Source organism: Ailuropoda melanoleuca, chromosome 10, assembly GCF_002007445.2.
Source record: "Ailuropoda melanoleuca isolate Jingjing chromosome 10, ASM200744v2, whole genome shotgun sequence".
NCBI lineage: Eukaryota > Metazoa > Chordata > Mammalia > Carnivora > Ursidae > Ailuropoda > Ailuropoda melanoleuca.
In genome coordinates, this window is record NC_048227.1 from 36,681,197 (window position 1) to 36,708,806 (window position 27,610).

General features: G+C 49.8%; 1 protein-coding gene across 2 annotated transcripts in view; it reads right to left on the reverse strand.

Moving 5' to 3' along the window:
- Positions 1-27,610, reverse strand: part of PDPK1 (3-phosphoinositide dependent protein kinase 1) — a 93,042-nt gene that overhangs the window by 45,348 nt on the left and 20,084 nt on the right. Inside the window, exon 1 of one of the 2 annotated variants that reach the window (XM_019807277.2) lies at positions 12,318-12,444. The exons of the other annotated variant lie outside the window; for it this stretch is intronic. The gene's annotated coding sequence lies outside the window, so the exon portion shown is untranslated. Of the gene's footprint in view, positions 1-12,317; positions 12,445-27,610 lie in introns of those variants that run through there. 2 annotated transcript variants of the gene reach the window in all.

A 27,610-nucleotide genomic window follows, 5' to 3' on the forward strand; every position in this document is an offset into this window, starting at 1 on the left:
GGGGGTGGTCTGCTGCTAACGGGTCTTGGGTTTCTTTTTAGGGTGTCAAAAACGCTCTGGAAGTAGATCGTGATGATGGCCATATAACTTTGTGAATACACTAAAACCCACTGAATTATTTAAACAGGTGAAATGTACAGTATACAAATTATGTCTCAATAAGCTGCTAGAAATACATATATCACATATGACTGCATTCATTTACATACAAGAACTCATTCAAATTCATAAACGATCAAGAGTTTAGGCAAAGAAACGGACAAAGAATAGACACCAAAAAAACTCAACGAACCAAGAGATGAAAGCGCGCAAGGTATCCAAAGACACCTTAAAGCGGCCGGAGATGGCACTGTATGTTTGTAAATACAAGAGAGGCTGGAGGACGGACAGATAGACAGTAATGGCGATTATCTATGTTCACGACACATAGGAACACCAAACACTGGCAAGGCCAGGATAAAACAAGGTACCTCTCTAACTGCGGCTAGCACCAATAAACCCGTGATGCTGTTACCATGTCTTTGCTAATTTGTGAAGAAAGCAATGACAGAGCAGTTGCCAATGACACACAAAGAAATACTATAGAGTTGGGAGAAGAAATAGTAAAGATTTAGGTGGGCATTAAGAAAGGATTAGACAGGGGCGACTGGATGGCTCAGGCGGTTAAGCGTCTGCCGTCGCTCAGGTCATGATCCCAGCATCCTGGGAAAGAGCCCCGCATGGGCTCCCTATTCGGTGGGGAGTCTGCTTCTCCCTCTCCCTCTGCCCCTCCGTCCTGCTCATGCTCGCTCGCTCTATCTCTCACTCTCCCTCTCAAACAAATAAAATCTTGGCGGGGGTGGGGGGGAAGGATTAGACAGGCTCAAAGTTAAATCAGAAATACATACAAGTTCACCCACAACCACAAAGAAAACTGCCTTTCCCAGCTCGGACTCTGAAGTGTTCTAGGAGTGACATCATGAGCCGACCCACCACCAGACTGTTGGAGAACACCACAAAATGAACCCAGAGCATCCAGACTGCTTCTAATAGTACTCCCCGTTAAAAGAACTCAGGGAAAAAAACAAAAACAAAAAAAAACCCAGAAACAAACACAACACAGGACAGCAGTTAACTCCATGTTTTAGAACAGAAAAAAGAGAATATGGTACTGGAATCCCTTGGTATGTCTGAAAAGAAGGAGGCCTTCACAAGTGTCTGTGGTAGGAAAAAAGGATGGGGAAGCTGGCCTGGAGGTGCTGTCACTAGCCAAGCTGTGACCCTGTAAACCTTAAAATGAGATTAGTAAGTACAGCTAATCAGAATATGCCCAAACGGAAAGATCCTGAGTCTGTAAGGAGGTACCAGGTGATAAGAAGTCTATCAATACTGTAACTATAAAAGCTGGTTGATTACAACGGAACACTTCATTTTATAAATCTGAATAACTAAGGGAGTGTGGTCATACAAAACTCTGTTTCTTGTGTTGTTTGTTCATAAAGAACAAACACTTCCTCTCCATTTAAACAGGGAAAGGAGCCCCACAGGGAACGATGAAGAAACCAAGTCCTATAGAAGGTGCGCCACAAACAGGAAGGACGGGTGGGCACCCCGGGCGACAGCTCGGCCACCATGAGAGGAGAGCCGAAGGAGAAGCTCATCCTGAGACGCACCAAACACATAAAGTCAAAACCAGGCTAGAAAGAACACCCTGTGCCCCAGACATGAAGAGGGCAGAGGCAGAGAGGGCAGCGGCCGGGGGCGAGAAGAGGCAGGAGCCTGTGCAGCCCCCACAGTGCTGCGCGAGCCCCTCCCTGCAGCAGGCTGGCCCCAGGACGGCTGGCTCAGGCGGAAAAGACACACCATGCCCCGGCTCCAGCCGAGGAGTCACCATCAACACGGGGGCTGCACCACAGCTGGGGGGAGGCAGCCTTCTCACGCAGAGGTCTGCGGAGAGCGTAGGATCTGCAGGCAAGGTGCACACCTACCTCGGCGATACCGTGGGTCGGTTTCAGACCACTGCAATAGAGGTAATGTCGCAACAAAGTGAGTCAAATAAACTTCTTGGTTTCCTAGTACATATAAAATTACGCCTACTCTCGACCGTAGTCTATTAAGCACTGGTAGCATTATTTCTAAAAAAAAAAAAAACCCAGGGGCGCCTGGGTGGCACAGCGGTTGGGCGTCTGCCTTCGGCTCAGGGCGTGATCCCGGCGTTATGGGATCGAGCCCCAGGTCGGGTTCCTCTGCTATGAGCCTGCTTCTTCCTCTCTCACTCCGCCTGCTTGTGTTCCCTCTCTCGCTGGCTGTCTCTATCTCTGTCACATAAATAAATAAAATCTTTAAAATAAATAAATAAATAAAATAAAATAAAATAAAAAATCCAAAAAAACAAAAACCAAAGTCCATGCCTTAAATAAAAAAATACTTTATTGCTAAAAAAGTACTAACCATCGGGAAGCCCAGCCAGCTCAGTTGGTGGACCATGAGTTCAAACCCCACACTGGGTGCACAGAGCTTACTTAAAAAAAAAGAGAGCTATCATCTGAGCTTTCAGGACGTTGTAATCACTGATCACGTATCACCAAAACAAATACGGTAATAATGAAAAAGGCTGAAATGTTGTGAGAATACCAAAATGTGACACAGAGACACAAAGTGAGCAAATGCTGTTGGAAAAAAGGCACTGGCTGACTTGCTCAGGGTTGTCACAAACTTTCAATTTGTTCAGAACACAGTGTCTGTGAAGGGCACTAACGTGAAGATAATACAGCTGCCAGTGACCAGTATGAAGAAAGTACCAAACACCCAGTATCAGTGAGAGATCTGGAGAATGACTGCCTGACTTTGTAAAACATACCTAAGAGAATCTGAGTTCTTCCACGTTGTGCACAGTACAAACGTGACCAGCGGGACAGCTCCTCTAGCTGGGCTGCGAGTGGAAGCACATCACTCATTTATGGAAATCACTCTGTGTCTCGGCAGTAAGCCAAGTGTGCCTCACGCATTTCCTAAGTACCCCGCCTCACGGGAGGTACCAAGGTTGGACCAAGCTGAGGTTCAGTCAATCCCTTAATGGTTTGTCCCTTTATAAGCAAAGCATGTAACATAACAGAAGCATAATCAAATTCAGTACCTTCCCCCCATGAACAGGAACTTCTCCGTCCTCGGGGGCAGTTACGTGGGGAAGAGTCACAGTCTCCAGGCTAAGGCCCATGTCCTCACAAGCCAGGCCAGCTATACTGTGAGGGAGTGCTGTGCACACAGAGCCTTGGGGGCTCATGCGACTCCTGGACACAACCAAGGGTGCTACCTGGGCCACCAGGGTCATCCCGGGTGCAGACCCTCAGGCCCAGGACTGAGGAGCAGCTGGACTGTGTGACTTAAAGGACACACACAAGGGAGGGGACGTGGGAAGGAGCCAGCACTTCCAACAGCACAGTCCTGGGCACGACAGCAGTGCTGTGAACTAATCTGGCCACAGGTCCCCATTGGTAGGGGAGGGGAGAGTACCACCTGTCTCTGTCATGCCCACCCCACCCCCACACCTGTCCCAGCAAGTGAGTAAATCAGATCAACACGGCCTCACCTCAATTCACCTGTGTGCCCAGCCTCCTGTCAAGCAGGGCTCAAGGAGACAGAACAGACGCACGAGACCGAGACACACACTACTTTTAATGCAAAATCAACAAGAGAAATACTGACCAAAATCTCTAACATTAAGTTAATAAAGAACGAAATATGACAGGCTGATTTATGGACCTGGAAAAATGTTAACTGTACGCAGACAAGATTCTGGACTCAATGACAGTTCCAGCAAAGGTACTGACATATCTTCACATGGATGGTTTGGCACAGGTGGGGACAGCCCATGGCTTCTTCATGGTAGGCAGAACCTCGGTCCTGGGAGGTGTGGTAGGCGACATCCAAGAGCAGTGAAGTGTCACCCACAGGGTCAGCCACTAGCCCCGAGGAGGCAGGGCTCCATAGGCAGCAGGTGTCCACAGCCACAGAAAAGTAAAGGGGCACTGATGACCTGGTGGGACAGCCCCCCACCCAGCAAACCGGCTATTCTGGGAACAAAGGACCCTGATAGCAAACATCCTGGGAGGGATGATAAGAATGCTTACACTCAGGGCGCCTGGGTGGCTCAGTCGTTCACCATCTGCCTTCGGCTAAGGTCATTATCCCAGTGTTCTGGGATCGAGCCCGCGAGCCCGCATCGGGCTCCCTGCTTAGCGGGAAGCCTGCTTCTCCCTCTCCCACTCCCCCTGCTTGTGTTCCCTCTCTCCCTGCCTCTCTGTCAAATAAATAAAATCTAAAAAAAAATTAAAATTAAAATAAAAAAGAATGCTTACACTGGCTTCAGGAGCACTTACCAAGAAAAGCTGTCCTCAGTGCAGACTTCCTGACCCCAAACTGACCAACATTAACAGCAGTACCCCCAAAACAATGACCAGGTAAGTCTGATGAGACTCCGGTTTACAAGCATGTGTTCCTGAGAGCTTTCTTTCATCAAAGTGGTGTCTAAGGTTGTTAAAAGGTCTCCCGAAGAGATCCTCAAAGGAGAGCACTGCCCCGAGCAAGCCCCACCCAGGCAGAGCAGCCCGCAGCACACACCTCTGCCTGTTCCGGGCTCTGTGGCAGGCTGCTGGCCAGGCTGCGTGGCACAACGGAAACTGATGGGCTGTTTTCTCTTCTTTTTTAAGATTTTTTAAAAATTTATTTTTGCGCACAAGAAAGGGGAGGGCGGAGAGGGAGAACCCGACTCCCCGCTGTGCAGGGATTTCCATCTCGGGACTCGATCCCAGAATCCCGGGATCATGACCTGAGCGGAAGGCAGACACTTGACTGACTGAGCCACCCAGGCGTCCTAATGGGCTGTCTTGATGGATGCGGACCTGACTAAACGGACCCTGTGACCTGGAGCAGCATGCGCCCTGGCGCTGCTGAGGGAGGAAGTACAGTTTCATGCTGGAGAAAACCTGCTCCCTTCCTCTCTGCCATCTGTCCACATGTGAGTATGGTAAGCAACACAGAAAATGCCCAGGCCACCTGAGCAGGTGTGAGAGGAGTGCTGCGGTTTGACAGTCAGGAGGTGTGTGTGTTCGCTGGGAGAGAGAGAGAGAGGACCCGGACCACGAAAGCTGCCGATGGCGCTGCAGAGCACCCACTCTCCCTGCACACCTGCACTGCCAGGGGGGCCGCCCTGTGTCCACACACGGGATGTAGGGGACTCTAAGCCTGATGCTGCAACAGCCCAGGGTCAAGCACACCTGGTTGGCCCACAGGTGCCCGCAAAGCTCCTTCCCCAAATGAGTAACTATTCCCTGGCCACGAGCAGTGATCATGAGAACAGCCTTTGTCTCTTGGCTGCCCCAACATGGGGCTCATCCTGGGAGTCACCATGGCCATACTAAAGCACACCCCGCTACGGAGGAGCCAACCACCGTGAGCTCTTAGTCTTTGGAAGTTTATGGCCACTAACACATCTTCCATCTAGGGTGATTCTGCCCCCCCCATGGACCCTTAGCAATGTCTGGAGACATTTTGGGGTGCCATAAGTGGGGGAAGGAGAAAGTGGTACTGCGTCTAGTAGGTGTAGAGATGCTGTAAACATTCCACAATGAACAGGACGGCCCCACAACAAAGAATGATCAGGTCTGAGTGGCAACAGTTCCTGGGGGAAAAGTCCTGCTCTATTCTGGTAGACTCCATGCTCCCCTCCCCAGGAAGAACCCCACCGAGTATTCAGTGACACCCCCCTTAAAGCACACAGCCCTCGGGGAGGCCCCGTGGGCCATGAGGCCCTACAGCCACCCCTTGGAGCAGGAGGGAGAAGGAAGTACAAGCACCGGGAGCTGGGATCCGTGCAGAGGGGCAGGTGTTCCCGGTCTGAATAAGGCATGTTAATAAACCCTAATGCCATGTTTGGGAAACAAGAAACTCCCATGACCTAAACGGTATATACGGCAGTGCTGATGAGGCTTTGCGGTAAGGATCCCAACCAGGGGTGTGGCTTCACACTGAGCAATACCAGACTGGGGCAGGAAAAAGCACACCACCAGTGTGCTTCCAGCCCTCTGGAGCCCAGTGGCAGTGCAGAGAAGTGGAGCAAGTGGCTGCTGCGGGAACTGGAAGAGATGGATAGAAGGGAGTAGGCACATCCCTAATGGGTGGGTGGGTGGCGTAACACCCCACTCCCTCAGCAGCCAGACCCACATTCAACTCTCAAGGGGGCAAGAACGGCGATCTAGCTAAGATGCCCAAATCGGAAACGTCTCCGCACAATCCCCTACTCTTGGAAAAGCAGTCAGCCACTCCAACAGCAGCTGCAAGGCCTGGGCTGGGGAACCACAGGAACGGCAAGCTCTGGCCTTCTTATTCCAGGGCTTTGGGCTCAGCTGGCCAACACACAGGTTTTGGCTGGAACTCTGCTTGACAATGCTGTTTCCAAATGCCAGCCTTTGACATTTCACTTGCTGTAAGATTATACTCAATAATTTCTCTAAATTTTTTTTCTTTTAACTAATGAAATAAGCTCTCAACTTGGAGCTGGAAAAGTAAAAACAGCCAGGAGCCCATTTGACTGCCGTAAAGAACACCATTTATTCCAGGGTAAAGCAGGCATATGCAAAATAAGAACACATCCAGCCAGAACTGGCACATGAGGAGAGCAGCAGCTGAGCACGCCAGGCCTGCAGCCTCTCAGCCTGCCCCAGGATGACAACTCCCACGGGGAAGCACCTCTCTAGGGAGGAGTGGCCCCAGGCAGCAGGTAAAGGGGCATAAAACTGAAGACAATCCTGGGTGCCTGGGCAGCTCAGGTCATGATCCCGGAGTCCTGGGATCAAGCCAAGCCCCACGTTGGGCTCCCTGCTCAGTGGGGAGTCTGCTTCTCCCTCTGCCACAGCCCCTCTCCCCTCCAAACCCACTCGTGTTCACTCTCTCTCTCTCTCTCAAAAATGAATAAAAACTTAAAAAAAAAAAGACTTAAGACAGTCCTACACACATTATTCTTAGCACTGTACCCTGCAAGTGGTCTAGGACTGAGGTCTTGGGTAGAGAAACACTATGTTCTGGATACTTCACAGAGACTGTCATGAGATAAAAGCTGAATCCCAGTTTTCCCCACCTGTAAACACTAATGCACCTGGTACTCTTACCTTTCCTGGCACGTTCACCCTGCTCCAAAGCACAATTCCAATGAGAGGCTGGAAGGCATTAATAAGCCTCTACTTTAAGAAACACACAGCACCTTGATATAAGTTAATATAAACTAGTCAGTCGTCTTACTGTATTGTTGGCAACTGGCGGAAACCGTCAGCTGGAGGCTGAACCGAGCTGAGCCGTGCCTGCTTTGGTGTGGCGTGTCCTGAAGTAGAATGCCTGACCATAGGAAGAGAGAGACAGGGCGCTTGCTGCAGAGATGGAGACACAGGAGAGACGGGAGAGGACACCACGTGCCTCCACACAAACCAGCAGGCAGCACACACAGTCACAATCACCACCCCCCTACCTCCCATTCCCAGGCCCCACTGCCTCCATCACCCCTGGCCCAGCAGATCCTGTTGTCTGCCTCAGCTCAGAGCACATCCAGCAACCCCTGTCCACAGTACTGGGAGGGTAAGGGGAGCTCCAAGACCTTGAACCCACCCGGCGCAGACAACTCAGGCTGTCAGGGAGACTCCTACAAGTACACCTTACTCTCCGAAGCCATGGCCATGGGTTCTCTGTTACTTCATAGGTACATACCCGCTCATTTTGCTCATCAGTTTCCTTTTTTTTTTTTTTTTTAAAGATTGTATTTATTTGACAGAGCGTGTATGTGTATGTGGCGGTGGGCGGGGGGGCAGAGGGAGAGGGACAAGCAGACTCCGTGCTGAGCTCGGAGCCCGACTCGAGGCTCAATCTCACAACCCCGAGATCATGACCTGAGCTGAAACCAAGAGTCGGACGCTCAACTGAATGTGCCAGCCAGGTGCCCCGCTCATCAGAGTTTCTTAAAGGAGGCAAATTAACTACATTATTAATCCAACTACTCAATAAACACTCCCACTGTGCCTGCAAGGGTCTGGGGACGTGGCCATAGGGCAGATGTGGTTCCTGCCCTAGGAAGCTACATCCTAACAGGGTAATGGGCCTGATGTCATTTACAAAACTGGCTGGCCAGAGCTGGGAGGGTGGCCACGACAGAGATGGGCCAGTACTGGGGCACGAAGCAGCCAAAGTAGACCTCTGGCTGCCAGGGGCTAAAGCGTGAGTTGGCAGGAGGCTTGGTGGAGGGAGTCTCTCAGGTGCTGGGAGTGCACTCAGGTGGAGAGGCAGGGGAGTGCTGGCAGCTTAGATGGTGCTGCATAGCAGGGAGGGGAATATTCACGTACAGAAAGTAAAATGTAATGACAGCTCATCATGCATCCCGTTTTTTTTAAAGATTTTATTCACTTATTTGACAGAGAGAGACAGCGAGGGAGAGAGGGAACACAAGCAGGGGGAGTGGGAGAGGGAGAAGCAGGCTTCCCGCTGAGCAGGGCTTGAACCCACACGACCTGAGCTGAAGGCAGAGGCAGACACTTAACGGCTGAGCCACCCAGGTGGCCCCATGCATCCCATTTTTTTTAACGACTTATTTTAGAGAAAGGAGAGAGAGAGAGAAGAGGAGTGTGTGCATGGGCATGGGAAGAGGTAGGGCGGGAAGAGAGAGAGAGAGAGGAGAATATCTCCAGCAGATTCTGATGAGCGTGGAGTCCGAAGCAGGCCAATCCCATGACCCTGAGATCACGACCCTGAGATCATGACCTGAGCTGAAACCAAGATCCAGCTGCCTCATCGACCGCCTGACCCCTCCTCCCCCCGTGCCCCGCATGCAGCACACATTTTAAAGTTTCACTTTCCTCTAATGTTTCAGATTCAAAATACAGCAGCCGTCACGAGTCAGAAAGAAAAGCCAGTCATTCTGAAATCAGCATCCAAGCAAAGTGTAGAAAGAACTCTGGATTTTTGAGATGGCAATAACAGATGCCGTAAGACAGACAGACTCACACGCTTTGCCATTATGCGCTTCACGTGAAACGCCAGAGCCCCACTGCAGCGTCAGCAACTTGAGGCAAAGACAGTCCCCCGAGAACCACACTGCTCTACCCACTTCAGCAAATGTTCACTGAGTACCTACTATATGCCACACACTGCTCAACGTACTGGAGACGCGACAAAGAACAGAGTCGAGCCTACACCCTTGAGAAGGCGACATTCTGGGGGTGCCTGGGGGGCTCAGTCGGTGAAGCATCTCCCTTCAGCTCAGGTCATGATCCCGGGGTCCTGGGACTGAGCTCCACATTGGGGTCCCTGCTCACCAGGGAGTCTGCTTCTCCCTCTCCACTGCCATTTCCCCTGCTTATGCTCTCTCTGTCAAATAAATTAATAAAATCTTAAAAAAAAAAAAAAAGACTGCTACATTCTGGTACAGCACACAGACACCCCAAAAAACAAACAACAGGTAGTGTTACAGTGTTGGATGGTGACAACTACCATGAGAAAAGTACAGCCAAGAAGGAAGACAGGAGTATTTGAGATGAGTAGCTGTGGGATGTGCAAATTTAAACACAGAAGCCCTTACTGGGAAAGTGACATCAGAGAAAAAAACCTAAGGAGATGGGGAAAGCCCTAAAGAAATCTGGGGAGAGCCTTCTCAGCAGAGGACTGGCCAGTGCAAAGGCCCCGAGCCAAGAGCACCTCTAGACTCAGCAGTCCAGTTTGACCCACAGTACGGGCTACCTCCAGACAGAACCGCTGGCTGCCAGGCAGGGACCTCAGCTCCCCTGAAACACTTCTTCTGGGGTCACTTCTGGTGAGCCTGAGAAACGGGGCTGCCCAGAAGGGCCCAAGCATCTCCTGAACCAGAGTGTGATGCTAGCCTAGCCCCAGCTGTACTGTCCTGCGTCATCCCTGGGCTCTGAGATGCTGGCCACCAGACCACTGCTCCTCCGGTGTCCCCTCTGCTCCAGCAATTATGGGCAAAATGACACAGGAACCTGTCACGGGCAGCCATCCTCCTTCATGGAATTCTGCAATTTCCTTCCTGCCTCAGCCATTGCATGCCAGGCAAGCACCTCAGTGCAAGACCAGCTCTCAGGGCCCCTCTCTGACAGAGATGTTTGCAGGGTCAGCTGGATGCTCGTGCTTTCTCTTCCCAAAGCTGTAACTCACTGGCATGAGTATGTTTTAGCGATTAATTTTACTTCTGTAGTTAAGAAAGATATCCACAGTATTACTCTTTGAAGCATTTAAACATCGATTGTGAAAAGCAAAGCCTAAGAGAAAAGCCCTCTACCAGTGTGAAAAGTCCAAATGTCTATTTGTATTATAGCTGTTGTTCTGAACAGCTAATTTTTTTTTTTAAACATCTAGAGGTGGTACTTTAGCAGCATAAACAGCACTGAGACAGTCTGCCACAATCTGGGGGACACTTGCTGACTGGCGGCCCCACAGGGCGGGTTCCGGTCCTGAGATGCCCCTTCCAGCTTGCGGGCACTCCGCCCTGTGGAGGCAGCACAGCCCAGGGATCCCAGGTGACCCAGGACCTGTGAGTGAGTCATTCCCTCCCAGCACAATCCACTCAGCTTGCCACCCACCTGATGACCCAAAATTGTGGTGAGTAAATAGTTTTGGTTACTCAATAGCTTCTGCAATTTAAATTTCTAGAGAAATTTAAAGTAACAAAACCCTAGTTATGCCTGTCCCCCATCCCCATCCTCCCTAATAAAACGAAGCTGATCACAAGAGAGGTTCTCAAGAACACAGCCCTCTGCCTGGTCCCGCGGGCACCATGTCGCCATGAGAGTTATGATCGCTCGCCTTTCCTATACACACGTGCATACCCCAAATCCAAGCCCGTCACACACCCAAAGAAAGGCTGCATGCCCCGACCTGCCTCGCCAGCTTCACAACAGCGGCCGGCCTACATCAATGCTGCTCCTCTCCTGCCAGGAGCCCCCCCACCGGCATGCCCAGCCCCTACCATGCCTCCCCCACTTCCAAGTACCAGCACCCCACCAATCTCCCCCTCCCTCAGAAGGAGATCCCCTTCTGCGTTTCTCTCTCCTACCTCCTGTCAGGACAAGCTTGAGTAACTGCCTCACCGCTGAGAAATGTGGAAGATATGTCTGTGGCATAGCTCTCTCTAGAACAAGGAAGGACAGCTGTTCTCAATTGAACTTGGCTATGAGAATCAGTGCCACTGACCTCTAGTACCTTCAAGCCTCTAGAAAAGGTGTCACCATGCCCCCCCCAACTCCTCTCAACATGAATCTCGTTCTGTACAGATTAGTGTCTGGTAGACGATCAGTAAGTAGGAGTGCCACCTGCTGTGCTCACCTCACCTTGTCAGCGTGGGGACCACAAGCAGCCCTTCACAAGAGCGACTCTGAGAGGAAGACAAGCATGAGTCTTAAACCAGTGATTCCCAGGGGCACCTGGGTGGCTCAGTTGGTTGGGGGGCTGGCTGTTGATTCAAACCCCCCCACGTGGGACTCCACGCTGAGTGTGAAGTCAGCTTGAGGATTCTCTCTCCCCCTGCCCCTTCCCCTGCGTGCATGCACAAGCACACGCTCTTAAATAAATCTTAAAAAAAAAGACTTCTAAGTGAACTTGTAAGAATTTGTAAACTGGGCATTTTCTGTAGGCTTTACCTTGTTTCATACAAATTGTATGTAAAAACTTAAAGAATTTCAACTTCTTGAACAGTGTGAGTGTTGAGTTCAACAGTCCCCTCTTAGAAGTAGAAACTTTCAAGGGAGAATTAATTTGAGATCAAGTTACATTTTCATATCCACCAAAAACATATTAAGTAAGGCTCAAATGAACCACATAGTACACTGCTCACCCACTAAGAATTAAGGAAAATATCAGCATCAAAATATTCAGTATCCACCATTCACAACTGCTAAATGTAACAAACGTTTTTGACACATAGATTAAAACGCAAATAAACTTGGGGCAAAGGAGAACAAATGACCCACAGACTTCCTTCTCACATCCCACCAAGTCTCACTCAACAGACAAGGCAGCTTCACGAACCCTTAAGAGACTGCCAGGAAAATGGAAGCTTATTTTAATTTTAATTTTTCAAAAGATTTTATTTTTAAGTAATCTTCGCACCCAACATCGGGCCCAAACCTACAACCGCGGGCCCAAACCTACAACCGCGAGACCAAGAGTTGCATGCTCCACCGACTGAACCAGCTAGGCACCCCTGGAAGCTTATTTTGAAAATACAGAGCCACATGTTTTTAAAGCACATCTCACAGTCAGTAAATCACTGGTGTCAAGACAGTACTCACAGGGCAGGTGGGACAGCACAGACAGGGGTGAGCAAGCTCAGCCAGGCCATGGGAGGCTACTGCCAGTGTCTGGGGAGATGCCACAGCGACTTCCAGGCTCCCGCGTCTGCACAAGGGACAGGGGATGGGGCTCAAGCTGTAGAGGTGCTTTCTTACCTTAAGTGGTTTGAAGTGGCTTGAAGGTGGTGTTAGGATGGGAAGCTCATGGTTTTTCCTCTTTTGTTTGAAAATGTAGTTTAAAACACTTCACAGTGCAAAGTGATTTATCCACTCAGCCCGCTAACAGACAGACATTCACTGAACACCTACTAAGAGCCCAATCCTACCTGAGCCCCGGGACAAGAAGGAGAAAGGGGGACTACACCTGGGTGGACACCGGGAGGCAGAGAAGCAGGATTTGCAGGAAGAGGACTGACTGGCAATTCTCAGATCCCTCCAAATGTTTCTTTATCTGTGTCTTATCTTTATCTCTTCAAGAAGGATAAAATGCAAATTAAGGAAGGATTTCAAACAAAGAAGGAGCCTGGGGAGTCTGAGGCTAGCCTCAGGGTTGGTGTGATGAGAAAGTCTTTCACCTTGAGGGGAAGGCACAAGCCAAGGATTCAAAGCTGTGGGCCTACACCGCACCCCCACCCCCACCCCCAGCATCTGGGCAATTCAAGTAGGTTCTTTAAACATGTCTTGGCTCCTAAGGGTTTTTATATTTCTACAAACACACCGAGAAAGAACCTAATTCTGTGACACCACAAGAATAAATACCCAAAGCTTAATCATCAACATACTAAGGTGTCTAAACTTTCTGCGTAAGAACTAGTTGTCTGGGCCTCGGAGAGACAGGCAAGTTGTAAGCGCTCGTGGAGAAGCGTTAGCATGAGACTGCTGGAACTTGCACTCCACAGGTTCAGATCTCAGCTCCGCTCCTCACTGGCTGTCTGACCTTGAACAAGTTATGTCAGTCACCTCTCAGTGGCTCAGACTCTCCACCTCATAGCCAGGGATAAGAAGAAAACCAGAGCTCCCAGGCTTGCTGTAAGGATTTTTTTTTTTTGAAGATCTGAGAGAGCGAGCGTGACTGTGCACGAGCTTACGAGCGGGAGGGGCAGAGAATCTTACGAGCGCGGAGCCCAACATGGGGCTCAATCCCACCACACCAAGATCATGACCTGAGCCGAAACCAAAAGTTCGACAACGCTCAACCGACTGTGCCACCCAGGCGTCCCTTGCTATGAGGATTTAATGAGATAATCTATGCAAAGCACACCAGCCAGGCTACTCAGAGGGAGCACAGTGCAAGCACTCCTATGATTGAATAACACAGAAGACACACAAAGGATTCCCATCCAAGGGTCATCAGATCATAAAATAACCCTTTCCAGGCAAAAGATGAAGCCCATCCCTTCCCAAATATGGCTTATTTGTCTGAGTAAAACGGAATCAACTATATACTGTATTAGGAGGCCCAATTCTAACTCTGAGGCAGATAAAATGATACAAGGAGGCTGAGCCCCCTAACCACCAGGAGAGAAACCACAATCAAAATCAGTCCTTTCTATGGTCCAGATGCTGCCACGCAGCTTAAGGCTCCAGCCAGCAACCTCTCCTTGGGAAATGATCCCAAACTCAAAAATCTAAGTGGTCTTTCAACGCTGCCTGGGCAGAGTGTGCTCTGGAGCTCTGAAACACCCCGAGACAGGTTGGCGGCATCTCCCTCGAGGCCCCTGCAGAAACAGGGATGGGGAAGCTGCCCCCAACCTGACCAGCTCATCCCAAAGGAACACTGCTCTCATATCAACTGGGCTCACTGGCAAAGAACATTTCAATAAGAACTTCCTCCCACCCCAGGAGATTCCACAAAGCTAGGCCCAGCAAGCACTGCTGCCTCCCCAACACCCCCAACTTCCACCACGAGGAACAACTGTGGTGCAGTAGCAAATTCCAGAACCCAAGTTCCAGCTTTGTGACTTAGCTGAAACCAGGGGTAACCATGGGTAAGCCACACTCTCTGAACCCTAATTTACTCTTCTATAAAATGAGGTTGATAACATCGCCCCAGCCCTTGAGGGCTGCTGAGTGCCTGCAACAGACAAGAGCAGGAAGCACCCTGTGCGGTGTGTCAGGGCTCACGGGGCAGACCGGGCGCGGCTATGGACTAAGATGGCAGGAGGGGATTCTTGGGCCCCGGTGCCTGTCTGCCTGAGCTCCTGACACACACTGGGCCACATGCTCTGCGGGCCACCCAGGTCTTCAACTGCAGGCAGTCAGGGAGCTGGCCCGCACAAGACAAGTGGCCACCAATGCTCCTGTGCAGGACCACACAGAGCAAAATGCAGCTTCTCCTAACCCGTGTGAAACCACACTCCCCAGACCAAGCTCCAGGGGGTCCGCCGGCTGGATTTAAAGGAAGACCAGAGTTAAGACTCTTGCTATTGTTCCACAGAACAGGGTGGAGAAAGGGCAAGAAGGAAAGGAGAAGCATTCAGTGGGTGATCCCTGAGGATGGCCACTTCACCTGTCTTCCCACTCTGTCCTCCAACCCCTTGGAGCCTGTCCCCCAGCAAGAAGCAGGCAAGGCAGGTGGCGGAACACAAGATCGGAGCTGCCAGCCGCCTGAGGTCTAGTCCTCAGGCCTGACAGAGGGCAGCACTCAGCAAACACTGTCTCCGAATGTTACTGACCTGTATCCTCACTGTCACCTCTGAACGTATGTCACCACACACACTATGAGACGCTTAAGTACAGCCTTGGCATGGACACAGAAGCTCTGCTTACTTCCCGAATTTTGGAAATGCCTGAAGACATCCTTCACACACCAGTAAATGGATTAACATGAACATCGGGATGCCAGTCACCCCTGGACCGCAGGGGATAAGACTACAATCAGGAGGGCCACGCAGGGGGCTCCGAAGAACTTAGCAAAACCCTATGTTTAATGCAGGGTGGTGGGAACATGTGAATCTGTTTACGTGTTCATTCTTTAAATTCTCAATATAATTACATAACACGCCTTATAGATACAACTTTAAATACCATCGCTGAAGATAAAATTAAGGAAATGCCATTTTTCTCTCTACTTCTAAAAATAATTAACATTTATTAAATGCTTACTGTTTGCTACACACTCCTCTCAGCATTTTATATATATTATCATGGTTAGTCCTCAAAAGAACACTCAGCATTCCCCCCCTTTTTTTATAGATGGGGACACTGACGCACAAGGCAGGTCCTTGGCCATAGTTCCACACCCAGCAGGGAAGCCACATTCAAACTCCACCCCGGTTAGTAAGGGGAGTCTCAGATGCTGATATTCCGTATCAGCCAGGTAATGAAGAAGTGGGGCCCTAAACTGGCAGGCTCTTTGTGGGCTGCATTTAGCAATCACTACCATATCACACCTTAGGCTCACACACTCCGCCCTGGCAAATTCATCTGCACAGAATCTCGACCAAAGAGTCAGAAATTCAGACTAAAATCTACATTACAAAAACATTCATTAAGGGGAGCCTGGCTGGTTCCATCAGTGGAGCGTGTAACTCTTGATCTCGGGATTGTGAGTTCGAGCCCCAAGTTGGATGTAGAGATTACAAAAAAAAAAAAAAAGAAGAAGAAGAAAAAAAAATCTTAAAAAAAACCCAAAACCATTCATTAAGAAATTCCTAACAACTGGAAACAGCCTATGTAAACGTTCACCAACAGGACAAGAGGGGCTCCCGGCTCACCCAGAAGAGAACTATGCTCGCTGCAGCGCAGGGTTACAGAAAAGCTCAAACAAAAATGTTAAGTGAAAACAGCAGGAGACAAAACCGTGTCAGGTCCAACAGGGGTCCCAATTTAGTTAAAAAAAAAAAAAAACAACAGAAAGGAAACAATGACGATTGATGGGCCACTGGGTGAAAAACATCTTCCAGTGGGCTCCCTGTAACTATTAACCTTGTTAGCAGCCAAGGACAAAGTCCGACCTGGGCAGGGTCAACAGGGCCAGCACAGAAGCTCCCAGCAGGTGGGGGCCTGGAGAGGCCTTCTGAGTGCCCCACCCACCAAAGGGGCCACTAAGTTCTCCACAGACACTGGTGATATCACAGGAGACCAACAGACCTTTTGAACTTCCACATTGACCAGCTCACTCATTCAACAAGGACTCATGATGTGTGATGAGAGTACTTGCTAATGAGATGAATAAGCCAGTATCCTTCAGACACAGATCCTCTGAATAGGGCAGAAATCATTAACTACCAGTGGGGGCCCAGAGTGGAAATCTTAGTTCTGCTTTTCAAGTCTGTCATCCCAGAGCTATACCAGAAAAACAGCAACATTTCAAAGACAATTAATCCATATACTTCAAATTTCATTTCACAGCCAAAGAACCTTGGAAAAAATCTAGAATGAATATGCATTAAAAGCTTTACTAAGTAAAATCTATTACTAGTCAGAAAACAATAACAACACACTCTTGCCTTCTGTTTTGCTAAAATTAATAATTTAACACATGAAAGTTGACAAACTAAGGAGGACTGGGATTCTAATCTAAAACCACATTAATTATCCCACTTAAACATGAATCTGTCGCTGGGAATTAAATTCATTCAGCAAACGTTTTCCCCACAATCTAGTCTGGAAATCTGAGTGATACCTAACTTGAATCAAAAGGTTACCTCGTGAAGCACTAAGGCCAGCAGATGCTGAGCTGTTTCCTGTCCTACCCAGGGGAGCCAAACTCTGGGGGACTCCTCTTTCCCACTCCCCAGCTTCCGACCCCAGCTCCTTAAGGGAAACCTCCCATGGCCTCCAAAAGTCAAAAGTTAAAATAAAATCTAAAGCACATCAGCACTTCCAATGAAATGAGGACCTTCCTCCGGGGTTCCAGCCCTACCATTCCCTCCCCTCCCCTCCCCAACTCCCTCCCTCTCCTCCGGTGTTCTCTGCAGGGCTGGAGCCCCTCAGGTGCTTCCCACACATGTGACTGCTACAGCTGCCCCCATTACCTTCCCCTCCCTGATAATGACTAACTGTGCCCTCCCCTCCTCCTGTGTCCTTCAACCTCATTGTGGACAGCGCTGCACTCTGTCCTTGCTGCCCCACGGCTCATGTACCCACAAGTGAACAACGTCTCCCCTGGCACGGTGCAAGATTCTTGAGAGCAGTAAAGGGACCTATAAGAACTTCCCACAGTTCCTTAAAATGTCCTGGTTTTGTTTATCTTCCATCAGTGTTTCCCACACATAAACATATAATCACAGTGATATGCATAACTGTTCTAGTAACCCTAACAGATTATCCTGTAAGGAAAATGCCAGATTAATGTGGTCAGACTTTTGATTTTTAATCCCCTGAAAGTTCTCATTCCTTGAAATAGGAAAAAAACAAAGCACAAACCAGCTCCCAGAATGCCACTGGCCACATGAATAAATGTCATCTGGCAGGAACACCCCTCCAACAGCAAACACTTGCGTGGTTTGCAAGAGCAGAAGAGAGACAGCGACTTCTAACTGCAGACGCCAGCTCTCCTGATACCTGAGAAAAGGCACCACAAGCAGCTGCTCTCCCTTCCTGGGCTCTGTATCTGCACATTTTGAATAAAGAGTTTCTTACTGGGAACAATAACAGCCAATTGAGACACTGAACGGCTCTGTCCCAGTGTTAATGGCTAACTCCCACAGCAGAACTTCGCAGCACCACCAGTGTGCAGAGAAAAATCTATTTTGTCTAGCATGACATTCATCCACACCTCCTCCCAACAACCAATTTAGAGACAGAAAAGCAGGATGAAGGCAGAAAGGGTGGACAACCAGGTTCGTCTGTATTTGGCCTTCTCTTCGCCTTCAGACAGGTCCGTGCCCCGAGGCCGATCTGCCCCTTGCCAGGAGCCACCACCATCATTTTATCCAGAGTGCTCTCTCCCTACACCCATCCCTGTTCTTTTTTCGTAACAGTCCCATAGGTGCTGGGGTTATATGGAAAAGAGGTTGGAGAGGGAAATGTGTAGATGGGAGGGAAAATAAACCAAATTCACGATTTTCCTGAGATGCTTATCTTCTGAGTTCCAGCCTAGAAAAAACTCCAAATTCTGCTCAGGGTTCAATCTAAAAGCCCCAAGTAACAGCCCACAGGTTCACCTGTGACTCAAGACAAAGGTCTTGGGACAAAGAACAACTGTAGCTTCACCAGAAAGGAAAAAAGCTAAAAGAGAACGAATCAAAGCCAACCACCTACTTTCACAAAGGCCAGCTGACATACTCCACCCCCCTGCCTGCAAAGAAAGCAGAAAGGGACTAGGCACAGAAGATCTAAGCAGACTGTGGCAAATGCCCAGTGAATCACTAGCCGCAAATACTCCAGAGAAACACGGGCCTGGTCCTGATTAGAAACCAGTTCTATCAGGGAGTTTGGGTTCACTGTACACCTGGGGACATCTCGGTCCCCGTGATGTCCTGGGAGTGTCCATGCTAGCAGAAAGCAGCCAGAACAGGCAGGCATCTGGACCTCATGCCAAACGTGACCCAGTCCTTAAGTCAGAAGCCCTCCAGGTCCCAAGTATCCTCATCTGGAACTCGGGAGGATCCAACTGGGTGAGTGTGAAGGTCACTTCTGAAACAGAAATAGGGAGGTCATCCTGTAACAACACAACCAGTATCAGAGAGCAGAGCAGGGCCACAGGCCTAATTCTGATCAATAAGAACTAATCCTGTTTCACCTCACCAGTGATCAGTCACGTGGACGCCGGAGAGGATGCACTAGGGGCATTCCACCTCTGTGGGATGTTTCCTGAGCCCATAACCCCAGTGTCATCACCAAAAAACATCCAACAAATCCAAATTGAGGGGCAGTCTACAAAATACCCTGACCAGTACTCTTCGTGAAAAGCAAGGAAAGACTGAGAGCGTGTCCTCCACCAAAGGAGACCAAGGAGACGTGAGGGTAACTGAGTACGGCTGCCAGACGGGGCCCTGGGGGGAAACTGAGAAAGCCCCAACCTGGCTGCATTCAGTTCAGAACCTGGCACCCACGCTCATTCCTTAGTTTTGACAGATGTGGCGTGGCCGCATAGATATTAACATCAGAGGAAGTAGGGTGATGGGTCTCTCCCAAATAAATAAATAAAATCTTTTTTAAAAAAAGATTATTTGTCAGAGAGAGAGAGAGCACAAGCAGGGAGAGTGGCAGGCTCCCCCCTGAGCAAAGAGCCTGATGCAAGACTCGATCCCAGGACCTTGGGATCATGACCTAAGCCAAAGAGACTGAGCCACCCAGATGTCCCACCCCAAGTTTATTTTAAAAATAAGTTTGTTTGGAGGCTACTTTGGTAGTTTCAAGAAAAAGGATCTGAAAACACCCTATCATTTAAAAACTTGACTCAGCATCAGTGCCTCAACACTAATCTGAAAAATGTAGGTAGGATTACCAAAGGAAAGTAACACACTTGAAAGAGGAAAAAAAACTAGGAGAAAAAAGTTTAGAATACATTTCCTAATACCACCACCTTCTTCAGCTTGCATCGTCCAAAAGCCTTCTGGTTTTGGAAGCAGAGGTTTCCCAGCACTAGGAATGGGATCCCTCCTAAAACTTCCTCCACACTTGGCTGCGGCCCTGCTCCCCTGCCCTCTGGGCTGCCCTCCAGGAAAGTCCCTCCCTGCTCAGTGCACCTGGCCCAGGTTCTAATGCACTCCTCTCTGGAGCAGCCCCATGAAGGCTGGCAGGGCAATGCCTTCCCCTTTGAGCACTGTTTCCCTTCAGCCCCCCGGGGTAGGGCTGTGGTTGGTGGGGCTCACAGGGGTGGGAGCACATGCAGGCTGTCCCCCACCCACTAAGCTGTCATCTTTTTCACACAAGGATTCCTTCAGGCCTGAGTGTGCAGCCCTGGTTCTGTCCATGTCTCTTCTCCATCACCAGCCCATCCTCACCCCCTTCTACCCCAGAGACACAAAACACAGCGTCAGCAGCTTCTGGGCAGGAGAGTTTTTTAAAATTAAAAAAAAAAAAAAAAAGGCATTTAGATTATGAGTTTTGTTTTCTTTTTTTAGGAATGAGAATAAAATGCATTCACAAATAAAATCTATATTTAGACATTTTTGAAGCTGTATATCTGATAATAACCAACTACATACATACAATCAGTAGAAGACTATAATTTTGACCAATGAAAAAACCCCATGAAAGAAAAATGCCAAATTGCATGAAGAAAAAACGAGTTAACAATGGAAAAAGAGGGCAGTAAACACTGAGCTTCAGAGATCACGCACTGAGGGAACAGATTATTCTCTCAGCCTCCTGTCCAGCCTAAGTCACCGGCCACTCTGAGAAGAAAGAATGCAGAACAGCTCAGTGCTCACCCTCAAGGAAGGAAGCCAGTTAATAATGACAAGAGCCCGGAAACGAGCAGTTATCAAGCTTCCTAGCTTTCTAAGTAAGTTAGCTTTCGACCTTACCTGCCCCCCAGGGTCTGGCTGCTGTGACTCTCCACATCAGACCTTCCTAAGAACACAGCTGAGCAGAGTCAGTGTCTGGGCAATTTTCCCAAAGAATGGGCTGGTCCCATCATTTCCCAAAGAGGGAATCCATGCAGCACTGCTTAGTGGCCAGTGTTGGCACATAGCGGGTGTAAAGTTCCCATCACCTCTGCTCTCCTCGTAGGTTGGTGGCTCACTCACTCACTGAGCATGGTGAGTGAGACGCGCACATGTCCACGGAGGGAACCTCTAAGCCCAGGTGGGCTGCTTGGACCCCCCCCCCCAGGACCATCAGCCACACAACCTGGCGCTACCTTCACTGGGAGCCACAGCTGTGGCACTGATGGGGCTGCACCCAACCATACAGCACATGACCCTTTTAGGACGGGATACTTAGAAACGAGAGCAAAGTCAAGGCCTAGGGAGAGCCCTCACTGACCTGCAAAAGCAGCAGAGAGAGCTCTGCTATTTCCCCTAAGGCCCCTCCATCATACGGGAACAGCCGCTTGGCTTCTGGTCAGAGGGGCTATTAGGGTGATCCTCATCCTCAGTTAGGGATCTTTTAAGAAAACTGTCCTCCTAGGGGTTAAGCATCTGCCTTCGGCTCAGGGCGTGATCCTGGCGTTATGGGATCGAGCCCCACATCAGGCTCCTCTGCTATGAGCCTGCTTCTTCCTCTCCCACTCCCCCTGCTTGTGTTCCCTCTCTCGCTGGCTGTCTCTCTCTCTGTCAAATGAATTTTAAATAAAATCTTTAAAAAAACAGAAAAAGAAACAGAAAACTGTCCTCCTGACGGGACAGTAGCTGCCTCTCGTGCAGAGCCCACATCACCGACGCGGCTCTTCTACAGGTTTGGGACTCACGTCTGGCGACGTGAGGACAGCGGTCCACGGCAGGCCTCGCCCACCACGGCGGCAGTGCCAACGTGAAAAGCCTCAGTTCGAACCCTATATGCTTGACACTAACAGTTTGCTCATTCAGATTTAACGCTTGGTCGCCAAAACCTGCCAGAAGAGCTGTAGTACAAAAAGAAACCAACGCCTTTGAAATACAGCCGTTCGAGGGTCAAGTAAGTGATACAATACACATATAGAAAAAACAGATACCACCTTCTTAAACTGTATTTCCTTAGATGACGAAAGAGTGGGACCCAAATCCATGTTTTTAACCATGTGACTCCTTCCTGGTTTGGAATGCTTTCATATTGGGCATGAAACAGGTGAGTTTATGATGAAACCGTCCCCCCCTCAAGTATATACAGCTCTAAATGCAAGGCAATCAGATAGGATTCAGACATGTTCTTGCTAACAAATAGCAAAAATGGTAAGACAAAGAGGTATGTGAATACACCACAGGAAGCCCAGCTATGAGAACCATGAAGAGAAAGCATGAAAAAGAGGAAGAGAAGCCATCTAGAGATTCACGGTTTAGAAAAGACAAGGATATAACCAAGCACAGAACCTGATTCAGAGCTGACTCTGTAACAAAACCTGTTGCAGACCAAAGCGGGGGGGGGGGGGGGGGGGGGGGTTNTAACAAAACCTGTTGCAGACCAAAGCGGGGGGGGGGGTTTTTTTTTTTTTTTGGTTTACACAGAATCTGATGGGTCAGAAACAGCTTCACAGCCACCAGGGAGTAGTTTCCGCTGAGGGAAATTTCTTCAGGCAAAAAGGAAGAAGAGCCTGAAGAGGAGAACCTGGCAGCCCAGAACATCCTGGACACTATCCTGTATTGGCTGGGAAGAGAGGGCACACGGCAGGGGCATCTGAGAAGAGACCCTCATTGAGAAGGAGCAAAGTGACAGGCCATGAGAGGCAGGGGACAGTCCCAGGAACGCTGTTACTGGGGTCCCTCCCAGCAAGTGCTCACTTCTCAATGACCAGGAAAGGGGGAACCAGGAAGAAAACAGGCCGTGTTTTGAGCCCCACCAGGGAGAGTGAGTGGCAAGGCAAGTGCACAGTGTGGCTGCCCCTCCGGATGGAATCACTTCCTTCACTGCACAGTAACATCCACAGCCAGGCCACAACTGAGTCCAAGCACCTGCTTCACACTGGGTTCGAGCAAGGTCTCCCCGGGGGCGGGGGGGGTAGGCCCTGTGCTCCCCATCTCTCAGAAACAGGGAGGGACAGCAAAAAAGTTAACTCCAAAGCGTCTGCCTTCGGCTCAGGGCATGATCCCAGCGTTGCGGGATCGAGCCCCACATCAGGCTCCTCTGCTATGAGCCTGCTTCTTCCTCTCCCACTCCCCCTGCTTGTGTTCCCTCTCTCTCTGGCTGTCTCTATCTCTGTCAAATAAATAAATAAAATCTTAAAAAAAAAAAAAAAAGTTAACTCCAAGCCCCTTTCTTCACAGGTCACCACGGCAGGTCAAAGCACATAACAAAAATTTCTGTAAGACTTCAAGCTTCCCTGCAAACCTTATCAGCCTTCTCTGACAGCAACCGATACACAGCTGTCGCTTTGAGATACAACTCCCACTGCAGTACAATTAATTCCAAAAGAGAAAAACAGGTTGAAGAATGAGACTTTAACAATGAATTCACTGTAACAGCTAAGCTCTCAGCCGGATGAATTCTGACTGAAATACTGCCGAGATGCACACACGCATCCGTCTGCACGCGGCCTCTCATCAGCCTTCTCCAACGTGGGCAGACCCGCCACCAGCTCTACAAACATGCAAAAGACACAGACCTCCAGGACGAACCTTCTTGACATCCAGACATACCTTCACACCACGCCTTTAAATACTTCACTTTCCTGAAGGCTGCAAGCTGATTCAAAGCACAGTGGCTGGTGCACAGGGCCCCCAATCCTGTGTGTGGGACAGAGTAGGTCACTAGGCCACCAGGAACTACGTGCCCACCTTCATCAGGCCCCCAGGCAACACTCCAAATGAAAACCATGCTTGTTTGTTCTTCCATGAGCTGTGCACCAAGCAGGGGCTGCTAACGTAGGGCATATCCCATCTTTTCCATACACAGACATTGCAGTGCAGTCAGCTCTCCTCCTGTGGGCCTATATGCAATCCAACTATTTAAGAAGAGACCTCAATCAGTTGCCCTGATGAGGAATCTGAAAGCCACAAACGTAGATCCTTTATAACAAACTACCTCTCCTAAGACATTCATTAGAATTTCTTGGGAGTAAAAATCTCAGTTAAAATTAGGAAAATTTCCTACACTAAGAGAATGGAAACAGACTTTGTGCAGCTACATAAATGCAACCAGTCAAGCCCTGAAAACAGACCAAGAACCATCATGAACCCAAAAGGGCCTTTCTCCTCTAAGACACTATCATGAGAACGTATTCCCCATTACCCTTGAAGAAAATGCACTCTGCCTGTTGATTCAGCTACAGCCTGGATACACCACTGGTTCTCAATATTCAAACAATTTTTTAAAGGGTCTAGTAACAAATGCGAGCCAGCTAAAGAAGGTGGCACTGCTGAATTGGCCTGGATGGTACATATCCAAAACCTGGTTTCCACACCAGCGCCCCCCCCACTCCCCCCACCCCTGATTTGCTCTTTGAACCTGCCTTCAAAACAACTGCACTCCTGTCATCCAAAGGGCAGGGACAGAACTTGCACACATTGCCCGAGCCCTCGCACCTGCTGAGGGAGTCGTTTCTGCATCAAGTGCTCCTCAGCAGCATGTGGGGTTCCAGCAAAGTCCATTTCCCTAAAAGACACTCCTTAGAAAGGGACAAAGTATAGTGCCAGGGAAGGTTCTCCATACTCCATCAACTCAGGGGACTGAGTCTCTCACCCCATTTCTGCAGCAATTCCCCATTCATCACACCCTTGTCTACATGCGCCCAAACCTCACGTCAGGGGGATCAGGGGACGAGGGAATAGAGTGAAAAGGATGACAGGCCCAGAAGCCACCTTTTCTTCATCCTCCAAGCTGTGCTGAAGGCAGCCCAGAGGCCAAGACCCGCTCTGAAGACCTGCCCAGCCTCTCTGTAGGCCCCACAGCTACACAGGCTGCTCTGCACTCCTTCCCACAAAATGCTGTCAGAGAACGGCACAAACCTCCACTTCCACCCCTTAGTACAGGGACCTTACCCTGCCAGCTCCCAAATGCTGCAGGGGTGTCACAGGGCCAGAAATACATCCCATCCCATAAGACTGTGAGGAGGAGAGGCCCAAAAAGGAGTGTGGAAATCAGAACCCACCTCTTTCCATGCTCCCCACTTTCCCAGCCGCCTTCCCGCACAGATGCAGCCACCTTTGCAAAAGCTAGAGCCGCCCTACCTAGAGTGTGCAGGGAGCCGCTCCCTGTCTGACCTCCCATTTTACCTTTAACCAAATCTCTACACAGTTCTTGTTTCCCAAAGGGAGGATTCCAAGCCTCACCCATTCAGACTATCAGCCCTCAAATACAGATGGAGTAGAGCCTCTTTCCAAATAGCGGCTTTCTGACAGCGTGAGGCTGAAAGAGGCTCCAGGGGTCACAGAGTTCAGCCATCTGCCCGAAGAAATAAATAAGCATGCTGTCCTTCCATGTGAAGATGTCCTTCCTGCCTCCAGCGCAGAATAGTCCGGACATTCAGACACAACCCTCAGGGAAGACATTCTGCGCAGCGGCACCAAGGACTTCCTCAAGCCAAGGGTCCCGACGAGCCACCCAGCAGACCCTCCCTCAGGGTGCTCCCCACGTGAGCAGGCAGAGCAGCGCCCAGGCCCCTGCCACCACTCAGACGTGGATTCGCACCGCACTGTTTACCAACCAGTTACTTAACGTCCCTGCATCCCAGTTTCCACACCTGTAAAATGGGAAGCACACTCAACCTCACACAGCACTGTCAACAGAAATCAAGCAACAAGGGGTGAACTACCTGTAAAAGTGCCTGCTTCTAAAGTAAGTGCTCAAGAAATGGTTCCTCCAGCCTCTGGCCCACCTGAGAATAAAAGTGGACTAGGCCATTTTCAGACTTCATTTGTACTGCTCCCCCTGTTGGCTGCACACGTTCAGAGAAAAGGGAAAATGTAATAATTGGGACAGGGGCTTCTCCACACAATACCACCTTAAAAATCTAGGTGCAAACCTACTTGAACCATGCAAATCTATCCATGCTTTGGTGAACAGCCAATATCGGGGGCACCTTCGCCATTCCTGAGGGGAAACATGGCAAATCCTCACGTGGGGAGGGAGGGAATCTAGCTGGACACAAAACTCTTCTTCCTCTCACTTCCAGACAGGGAGGTCTCTCCTTTATAGTGCGATTCATTTTCTCTCACTGGATTCTAGCATTTTCGCACTAAAAAACATGACTTATGCAAAGAAAACTCCAGATGTCCAATGCCTATCGTGTAGAACCAAGACCAGGAGGAAATGTGCTCTTTGCCTCTTGCCGTAACCACCAACAAAGTACACACCTTGCGCTGCAACAGCACCGCTCTTATGAAAGTTCGTTTTATACCCTTCCATGATTGTCCTCACCCCCAGCATCCACTGAGACTCGCCAAGGAGCCCATTCGTGTTTTTGCCTGTTAGCCCAGACACCCCAGGGTACAGTCATATGTCACAACAGTCAAAGACGGCCTCTTCGCCTTTCACCATTTTCTCAACTGAACAGGTCCTCCTTTTAGACTCTGTACCGTCACCCAGCTCTACAATATTCTTAGCCTGAAGTTCACGGATGAGCTGCAGAAGGTTCAAGAACCTGTTAAAGTAGGGGCGCCGATGGCACAGCGGTTAAGCGTCTGCCTTCGGCTCAGGGCGTGATCCTGGCGTTATGGGATCGAGCCCCACGTCAGGCTCTTCTGCTGTGGGCCTGCTTCTTCCTCTCCCACTCCCCTGCTTGTGTTCCCTCTCTCGCTGGCTGTCTCTATCTCTGTCGAATAAATAAATAAAATCTTTAAAAAAAAAAAAAAAAGAACCTGTTAAAGTAATTACAAAACGCGGTGTAACTCGGTGTTTTTCTCAGGAGAGGATTTATACCTTCCACCACATTCTCAAAGGGGTTCAAGACTCCCCAAAAGGATTAAGAACTGCTACCACAAAGTTGTATGCTGAAAAACAAGGAGTCAGGTAAATTTCCTGGATCTTCATTCACTTAAGTGATTTTGATTTGCCTTCTGAACCAAATTTTGCAAGCTGTGTTGACATTCTTCCATCACCCACTTTCACGGTTGCGCCCAAGGTATAAATCCCGACACCACCTCCGCGACTCCAGAACTCAAACACAGGGAGAACATCAAAACACCACGGATACTTTTAGCAACAGAGAAAAAACATGGAAACACTAAGGATACTTGTAAGCAAAACATTTCACCCAACAAGCGCTTTTCCTCCTTCTTTTCCCCTGCAATCTCTCCCGGCTGTCACGATCACTCTCCCCGGTAGCAGGTTCAAGTCCGACCTCCCCGGGGCTTCCCACACTTGATGCCAGTACTGGAGAAGAGTCCCAAGGCAGGAAAAGCACCCAACGCCGCTCCGCCGAGCCGGGAAAGGAGCCTACCAGATCCCACCCTAACCATGAATTTAGGGGGAGCCTGGAGCATCAGGTGCTCTAAGCAAGAACTCGTCCCTCCCGCTTCTCTGTGGCAGAGGCACTGGGACCCCGTTCCAGGTGAAGGCCCAGGGCGGTTCCTCCGCAGACGGAAAGAAAGGTAACCCCAGAGGCTCTCAGCTCCAGGCCGCGGCGCGCCGAAAACAAACTTTCCGAGCACTTCCACCGCGACAGGCCAGTGACACCTCCCCGGCCTCCCCCGCCCTCCGCGCGTCTGTCAGCGCCCCCGCCGGGCAGGCGCCCGCCTCCCGGAGCCCGGACTCCCCGCCGCGGCCGAGAGGCGCCCTCACCAAGCCCGCAGTCCCGGGCCCGGCCGCCCGGCAGCAGGTGAGGCGCC